Here is a 9,440-nt window from a genome sequence, read left to right as displayed (position 1 = left end):
TGCTGATGCGATTATGAAGAGAAGGTTTACAGAACCTAGATTTTAAAGAACTGTGTCACTGCAGCATAGCAGACACAGGAAAACGTGTGCACGTCATAAATGTACAGCTCGGTGGAGATGTTACAGTGAACGTACCTTTGTAACCAGCAGCATCCACATCAAGAAGCACAGACTTACTTGGAATCACTGGTTCTGAACTCCAGCACTAGAGGCGCAGCTCAGTACACACCAGGGACATGCTGGAAGGAACGGTGTTGTATGGCATCAGGACGAGAGCTGAGGGGCAGCTTTCTCCCAGGCAGAAGTGCTCGCAGAGAGCAGTGTGCCCTTTCGGAGCCCTCCTCCACAGAGCAGGCAGGCTGGTACCACATCTGAGTCTCCATCAACCGGGCTAACACTGTTTGCCCCATCCTAAGACCCTACCCCGCCCAACTTGTAGGCCCTCCCAAGCTGTTTTCCAGTGGCTTTTCCATGCAAACAGCCTGTTTTTGCTCGTGCTCGGGACTTCCCTACATCTCTCAAATAAGCAGCATCTGGCTTCAGTATGCCCTGCAGCTCTTGCTAAGTGGCCCCAGAGCCAGCACTAGAGGCAGCTGGCCTTGGTTTGCAGCTTGGCCTCACCTGGGCACCTCTAAGCCCAACACAAGTTGCAGCTACCTGCAGGTCACTTTGTAGCTCATGCTGAGTGGCCCCGGGGCAGAACACAGGAGGTGGCAGACCTTGGTCTGCACCTCTAGGGGGACCCCAGAGCCACCTCACCTCCACAAATGACACACTCAAGGAGCAGACTCAGTGGGCACTGGAGCCTTGATGAAGTAGGTCCTGCTCAGTGGGGGTGAGCCCCACAGCTAATTCTCCACAGTAGTTGCAGGCAGTCCTCACAGCTGACTGGCCCGGGGGTAAATACCTCCAACTGACCTGCCAATAGCAATCAAGGTTCAAATACAACAGGAGGATGTACAAGCCCATCCCATGGGTTTGTACCTAGAGTGCCCAGCTCAGATGATAAGGAAGGCTGTGCCTCTGGACCCTACAGAACACCTACTGTACAAGGCCACTCTACCAAGCCCAGGAGATGGGCCAGCCCTACCTCATACACAGAAACAAACACAGGGAGTCTGCTAAAATGAGGAGACAAAGAAACATGCCCCAGTTGTACAAATGGAACAAAACTCTAGGAAAAGAACTAAAAAAAAAAATGGAGATGAGCAATCTACCAGATGCCGTGTTCAAAATATTGGCTATAAGGAGCCTCAGTGATCTCAGTGAGAACTTCAAGAAGAGGAAACATAAAAATAGAACTAGAAAACACAAAATATGAACTAAAAAACATAAAATAGAACCAGTCAGAAAGGAAGAATATGCTAACTGAAATGAAGAAAACATTACAGGGAACCAACAGTGGTGTAAACGAACCAGAGGATCAAATGAAGAGATTTGAAAGATAAGGAAGCAGAAAACACCCACTCAGAACAGCAAAAAAGACAAAAGAATTTTAAAAATGAGGATAATATAAGGTATGAGGAGCCTTTCAGGTAACCTCAAGCATACCTATATTTGCATTATGGGGGTGCCAGAAGAAGAGAGAGAGCAAGGAACTGAAAACCCATGTGAAAAAAATGACAGAGAAGTTCTCTAACTTGGTGAAGGAAATAGACACACAAGTACAAGAAGCACAGAGTCCTAAACAAGATGAACCCAAAGAGACCTACACCAAGACACATCATAATTATAATGCCAAAGGTTAAAGACAAAGACAGAATCTTAAAAGCAGCAAGAGAAAAGCAGCTAGTTATCCACAAGGGACCTCCCATAAGACTGTCAGCTGATTTCTTAACAGAAACTTTGCAGGCCAGAGGGACTGGTAAGAACTATTCAAAGTGATGAAAAGCAAGGACCTTCAAATAAGATTATTCTACCCAGCAAAGCTATCATTTAGAATGGAAGGGCAGATAAAGAGTTTCTTGGACAAGACAAAGGTACAGGAATTCATCACCAAACCAGTATTACAAGAGATGTTAAAGGGTCTTCTTTAAGAATGGAGGGGGTTTAGGGGGATGGGTGGAAAAGGTGAAGGAATTCCACAGGTGGAAAACATAAGGCCTACAGGCCAAATATTGCCCTCCACCTGGTTTTATCTGGCCCAGCACCTTGTTTTTACCCAGTGGCAGTGCCGAGCTCCTTGCCCCCAGTTAAGTAGTAGTTACATTAACACAGCCCTAAAATTACATTTGGCTCTTTGAAGGCAACTGCAAGGCTGATGTGGCTCCCCGTGAAAATGAGTTTGACACCCCCGGATTAAGAAGTACAAATGGATAGCCACAGGGACATCAAGTTTAGCAGAGAGAATAGAATCAATAACATTGTAATAACCATGTATGGTGTCAGATGGGTACTAGATCTAGCAGAGGTGATAACTTAGTAAGTTATATGTCTAGTCAATAGGTTGTACACCTGAAACTAACATACAGGGTGAGTAAAAGTAGGTTTACAGTTGTTCTTACGGAAAATAATACAATAATTAATAAATAATACAAGAATAAACTCCTTGTTTCGCATACAACTGTAAACCTACTTTTGCCCCACCCTGTACTGTATGTCAACTATAATTTAAAAAAAATTTTTTTTAAGAGATGCTGTTGGGTCCATACTCTTTTCTTTTCGAGCAGACAACTGACAAGGACAACACAGACCAAATATTAGCCTTTACTGGAACTACTGCTTATGTTTCTCTGTTTTTAAGGGTTGCTAAAAATGGAAACATGTGCAGTTCACATTAACTGTCAATGATCTTCATGCCACAGATGGAAATATTGTATTTTCTCTGAATGTTATTGTAAGTCACTTGCTATAAATCGAAGGTCCTTTTAGAGCATCGGAAATGCCCATGATGCCCCTGAGTGACCCATTCTTACACATGGCTGTCCGTTTGAGCTGGAACATTCCAGGGACCAGGACAAGGGAAGCGCGCTCCACCGGAGCACGCGGCGGTGATTTCACAGCTGCCGATGCTCGCGGGCACAAGGCATTCCGGCTGAGGCTGGTGTTAATCTCATTTCCAAACCTGTGTTTCGGTTCAGCCTATTTAGAAGGCATCCCAGTTCCAAGATTTGCTTTTAGCCAATTTGCCTCACTTAGTGACAAGCCATAGCCCCTTCAGGGGGATCTGTTTCACTTGAAATTCAGAAGTCATGCTCATCTGAAGACCATCGTGGGAGGTTCTACATCTATCTGCAGCCTTGCAGACACACGCAGAGGAGCTGGGCAGCTCTTTCCACCAGGAATAAGCTGTGTTTTGGAACTGAATCCAGAAGCCATCACTGCCCCTTGATACAAACAAGTGGAAAATGATTGTTCTTTTGAAGTCAAGTGATATTTTGATGTAGATCTGTACTCTGACTTGTGAGAAGGAGGCAGGCCTTGGTAATACAAAAGAGGTTGCATTTACATGCTGCTCCCAGCAAATTCTTGAGAATGAAAATTCACCACAAGAATATAAAGCATGCACACCACAGACCCGTCATAAGCACCACAATCAAACCGGCTGTTCGGCAGTCCATGCAGAAGTGAAATATGCACAGCGCATTTCAGAGAGATTTCTTTGGTCACGCCTCCCAACGGTCAAATGAACCAAACCGCTTGACATTTCCCACATACATTCCACTCCAGTGTCTGTTTCCTGCTCACAATTTAAGGGCTACCTCATATTCCATATACTCCCTCTGAGGCTCACTGAATGACCGCATTATTAACAAGCTTTCTTCTCAAGAACTACAGCAATAATTGCTATGGTCTGAACGTTTACATCCCCTCAAAGTTCACCCACTGGGATCCTAGTGCTGGGTGTGATGGTGTTAGGAGGAGGTGCTTAGGTCATCAGGGCGGGGTGGTCAGGAATGGGGTCAGTGCTTTTACAAAAGAGAACCCCCTGAGCTCCCTGGCCCCTCCCACCCTGTGAAGTCAGAAGAAGCCAGAAAACTGGAAGATGGTCCTCACCCCACCACACTGGCCTCCTGATCTCAGAACTGAGATTTCTGTTGCTCATAAGCTGCCCAGTCTGTAGAACATCGTGCCAGCAGCCCAGACGCACAAAGACAGGGACTAAAACAACAGCGCTAACAAGAGAGGCTTCTCTCTGTTTGGGCTTCTAGCGTGTCCCAGCATATATGTTCTCGATAGTAATCTTCACAATTCCCTAGAACAACCAGTTTATATTCCTATTGTCACAGGAAAGTGAGGCCATGAAAGGCTAAGTGACGTGCCTTCAGTTGGGCTAATGCAGAGCAGAAAACAGGTCTGTTCCTACACCCTAAACCCACGTCCCTCCCCGGGCGCCGCACTGACGCTGTACCGGTGATGCCCGAGCCTCAAGCTGCATCCGGGTCAGGCTCTTCCCAATTTGGAAATATCAAGTGGATTGAGGCCCTTTAATCGTATTAAAACTGCTGCTTAAAAAAAAAAAAGAAACAGTATAAGTTACACACACTATTACTGCCTTAACCCGAGTTTAACATTATAATATAATAATAAGTAAATGTTTCGTGTTGTCCATCACTTGCTAACCACACAGGAAGTGATTTGGTGAGTGTGTCGGCACCACTGTATTTAATGTCTTCTTCAGCTCCTCCCTCATCCTGTCATGTACCTACACATGTGACTGTGTGTGCGTGACCCTTTCCCACAATGGTCTAACATCCAATTACTTTCACTTTTATCTGAGCTTTGTTTTCCTGTGTGAAATGCCTTACAGAGTTCTATTATCCCTCTCCATCAGTCTGTTTGCTGCTTTTTCATCCCCCCCTACAGTTTTTACCCGTTGCTATGCACATTTGCCCTCGATTCATTTTTTCCCGAAGAGAAAGAAAGAGGCACTTACACAGCTGCTCCCACGGCCCAGGACGCCTCCAGTGCATCCCTCAGACGCCCCTGTCCACCTGGCGTGGCTCGTGCCTGGCGCCGGGGCAGCCGGAGCTGCCCATCATCAGTCTCCCAGTTCCTTGTCAATCCAGGAGCTGAATTCGGGGAACAACACTAACAGCATTTCCTTTGAGTGTGGAGGGATTCTGAGGTTCACCTTCTAATCTGCTCTCTGAATATAACTTTCTATTCATTGTCCTTTGAAAAATCTAGTTATTTTAGAGAGAAACAATGGATTTTCTGGCAGAGGACTTCTTTGTGACCATTCTTTCTGAAAATGAAACAAACCCTGATTCTGTGTTGCGCCCTAATTTCCTTACTTTACAGGTTACCCCCCCAAATGGGTCCCAAACTGTTACAGTACAAAAGGGAGGGGCCAAGGGCAGCCGAGGCAATATACGATTACCCGAAAGGAACCCCCTGGTTTGTTATGTCTGCCGCCAGAGGAAAGACATCTCTCAATACCAGAGATCAGTGAAAAGGAAAGGAATTTATTATTCATTTGAAATAACACAAACTAAAGTTCCCCACAAATGCACACAGTCCCCCCAGCACCCTCCACGTGGCAAAAGGGAGCACTTCCAAAGCCTCGTGGTCCTGACTCTCACTCAAGCCGCATGGTCCCAACCAAGACACCACAGCCGCATGGTCCTAAACAGACGCGTGGTCCCAAAAAGAGAGACGCCCAATGGCTGCTGTGCCTCCGTTTAAACCCCAGCGCCAATCTTCCTCTGCAGCCCCATTTCCGGCTCCTCCCACAATTGGCCACAGCTGCCCGCATTCTGGGCAGGTGTGGCCCTGTGGTGTGGAGCCCATCAACTCCAAGCTCTTCTGGACCTCATGACAAATCCCTATTTGGGGCTCCCCTCTTGACTGCACCGTGTTATAAAACTGTTCTGGAATTGTGTTGATAAGTCATTTCTGAGGATGTAGCTTTTGGTCTTTAACTCTTTGCTACCAAATCATGTTATGAAAAGTCACAGTTAATCATTAAATTGGTCAAGTTAGCCAAACTTCAGGTAAGTCAAAACAACTTTTTTCTGAATTGTTAAGAAATTGCAGCCCTGGCTGGTGTGGCTCAGTGGATTGAGCACAGGCCTATGAACCAAAGGGTCTCTGGTTCAGTTCCCAGCCAGGGCACATGCCTGGGTTGCCAGACAGGTCCCCATTGTGGGGCGTGCGAGAGGCAAGCATACACTGATGTTTCTCTCCCTCTCTTTCTCCTTCCCTTCCCCTCTCTCTAGAAATAAATAAATAAAATATTTTAAAAAAAGAAACTGCAAGGATACATACAGTAGACTGAATGTCAAGTTCATTTGAAATGCATTAATACATAACCATCAATAAGCACAGCCTGATTATTATGAAATAACCAATATTCTAAATGGAAAATTTGCTCATATCTTTAGGGATTTGAAAACTGAAAGTGTAATATGACAATAGACAGAATTAAAGAGGAAACTCAGGAAAATGAAAGAACAGGTTTGACCTCCAGCCCAGGTGGCAGACCATGCAAGTATGTGCTGTGAGAAAAAACCACAGGACCCAAGGCGAGAGGAGACACAGCGGTTCTGATCGTCTGGATCCTTCTGGGTTAAGTGCGGAGATGCGACGCTCACAGACAGACCTTCCATGTTGCAGATGATTAAAAACAATTTTGAGGCTCAATGAACAACATGAATAACTCCACAAAGGGGAATATTATTTTGAATACAATAAAGGATTCAATGAATTGTTCACTGGTTTTTGACAAAACATCATTTTTGATGATTAGTGGAGCATGAGATATGCATGGAAGAGAAAAAAAACTTTACCCAATTCATCCAAAATATCACGTTCCCTAGACATTTATTGCTTCATGTCACTTTAAAGCAAAGAAAGTGTTATTTCAGAAAAGCTTGTGCTTGAAAATTGCCATTCAACTTGTTAGAATGACCAATGTTATTACTGGGAAAAAAACCCAACAACAACCTTCCTGAAAACAGGTTCACACTGAGAAGAAAATAATGCAGAATTTTGAAATCAGTTGCTTCAACCTCAGATTATGATCGTTGAGCAACACCCTACAGTTGAGGGAAATTTTATCTCCATTTGGAAATTATTAATCTCCCTAATGATTATTTGACAATCAACACCTTATTCTGTGAGTGGCAAGTGTTTAATGCAGGCTTTGTGTGGCTTGCCTTTTCTCCACTGCGCCGTGTTACACCTGAGTCATGTGAATGGCAGCTGGGGAAAAAAGAAATCGGTGGGACTCCTCAATTAATTTTGCATGCGCATGGCTTCCCAAGGAAAACGAACGCTCTTCCGGCTTATCCAAGTCAGCACTGCACCTTGTGCTCAACACCGCATGCTGAGAAAAATAGAATTTGTGAGTCTTAACAAATAAGAAAATCCAATCAAACAGTTGTCTGAGAGTTTCAAAGAAATGTTTTTGAGATATTCAAAGGCTCCGTGACATGTTGTAAGAAATTCGGGGAGCCCGTTCATCGTCAGCTGACTCCCAGATCTGGCTTCTGCTGCGGCAATGCTGTGGCATACAAATTCTCCGTTAGAGACTACACTTGCCATGGTGAAAGCCCAAAGGTCCAGCAAATTTAATTTTTTAAAAAATACTCCCAGAGCTGAGAAAGTTTCCCTTTTTAAACAAACATTGGGAGGATTTGCTAGGATAAGGCGACATTTTAAATACCTAGGAGGATGTAATAAAATTTAAAAAATGTGATTAATCAAAATCCTCTGCATTTGTAAACATGAGATGCCACTGCGGAGGTTAGCTATTCTCTGGCAGGGAAACTGTCATTATATCGACATAAAAGAGAAAAGCTTGAAATACACTTCTCAGTAAAGTTATTTAAATTTCAATCATACTGTCATTTTTTACTATATATTAAAAAACAAAACTAGCATTTTTACCAATGCTTAGAATCTCTTTTCTATATGGTATTTTTTAATAAAAGAAAACATACTCTACAGTAATACAATTTGTTAAAAAGTCATTATTCTCTCCCTTTAAAAACAATAATCCTATGCAATCTACATTTCTCATTAATTTTACCAAGTCAACAAGCAAGTCTAGAACTGGTTGGAGAAATAAAAAAGACAAAAAGAAAGTTTAGAGTTATCAAAATTGTCCTCTTCCCCAAACAGATAACCATTTTTTAAGAAAGTTTGTCTAATGATGATGTATTTCTTTTGCAGAAAAGAAGGATTGTCCCTAATGTATAATGGTCCAACTTAGATCTTTTTGACATATGATGGCGCAGAAGCTATACACATTCAATAGCAACCGTGCTTCATATTTTGAATTCTGATCTTTTCCCAGGTAGCCGCGCGCGCGCGCAGTATGACCCTCTCTCCTGGTGCTGGGCAGCGCCGTGATCCGCGGCTCCCACCCAGGCTCGCTGTCACAGGTGTTGACAACCAATCCTCTGGGGCGTGCTGTGGTGGCGGCATTTTTTGGATATTGTATTTTATGTTTCTGAATCCTATTGTGTCTAAAAGACTCCCATCTATTTCTCCTGGTTGTGGTGACAAAAGGAGGAGGACAATCAGTGTTGAGATGAAATGCAGAGTGATTGCCGAACTGTATGCTAGTGCGAGTGTTCAGAGCGTGTTTATGGCAGGCTAGGCTAAGCCATGCTAGGTGGTAGGGTAGGTGTAGTACATGCAGTTAACATAATAATTTCAATTTACAGTAGGTTTTTAGGGACGTAACCTCATTGGTAGATGTTCCAAGTCGAGGAGCATCTACCAATTCTGTTTGTAACACCCTGTTCAGTTGATATTTATTTCAGTGCCCTTATTTTATAATTATACACTATCAGTGAATGATGCTACAGGTTTTTTCTAATATGCTGTTATCTTTACGAAAGTCAAAAGGATCTCCAAGTAAAATAACTGTGTCTGGTTGAAAATACAGCGGTAATATGTAGTTAGATATAAACAAATAGATTCTACCACCTAGTCTTTCAAATCACAAATGAGAAAAATAGAAAGCAACTATTCTTTTTAAGTGTCAAACTCATAAAATTCTCTGAATTAAATGAAATGATACAAAGCACTTAGCATAGTCCCAGAAATATAGTAATTATTCAAGGTATTATAATTTCCCTAATTCCTCATCTCTCCTCTATAAAGAGAGAAACGATCTCCATGTGCCCCCCATTCCAGTACTTCACACGGTAAATACATGACACTGTATTTACAATGTACCTAATACAACCTAAAATTCTAGGGCTACAGGCAGGAAAGAGAAACAATGCCTGCCTATGATAGGCCTTGCTTCTTGACATATTTTGGGTGTAGAAACCATTGAATGATGCCACAAATCCAGGAGGCAAAGCATTAATGAACCACCATAGAGTTACAGTCCAATCTCAATCAATATTCAGGCTCTAAAATCAGGCTAAAATAATACACACATAGGTTAATCTCAGTCTAATTATCAATAAGACCAACTGGGGAGAAACTCAGGAAAATACCTAAGGAAACAGTACAATAATACGTGGGCCCCCCAAATT

Source organism: Phyllostomus discolor, chromosome 9, assembly GCF_004126475.2.
Source record: "Phyllostomus discolor isolate MPI-MPIP mPhyDis1 chromosome 9, mPhyDis1.pri.v3, whole genome shotgun sequence".
Classification (NCBI taxonomy): Eukaryota; Metazoa; Chordata; class Mammalia; order Chiroptera; family Phyllostomidae; genus Phyllostomus; species Phyllostomus discolor.
Note: the sequence above shows the minus strand (reverse complement) of the source record.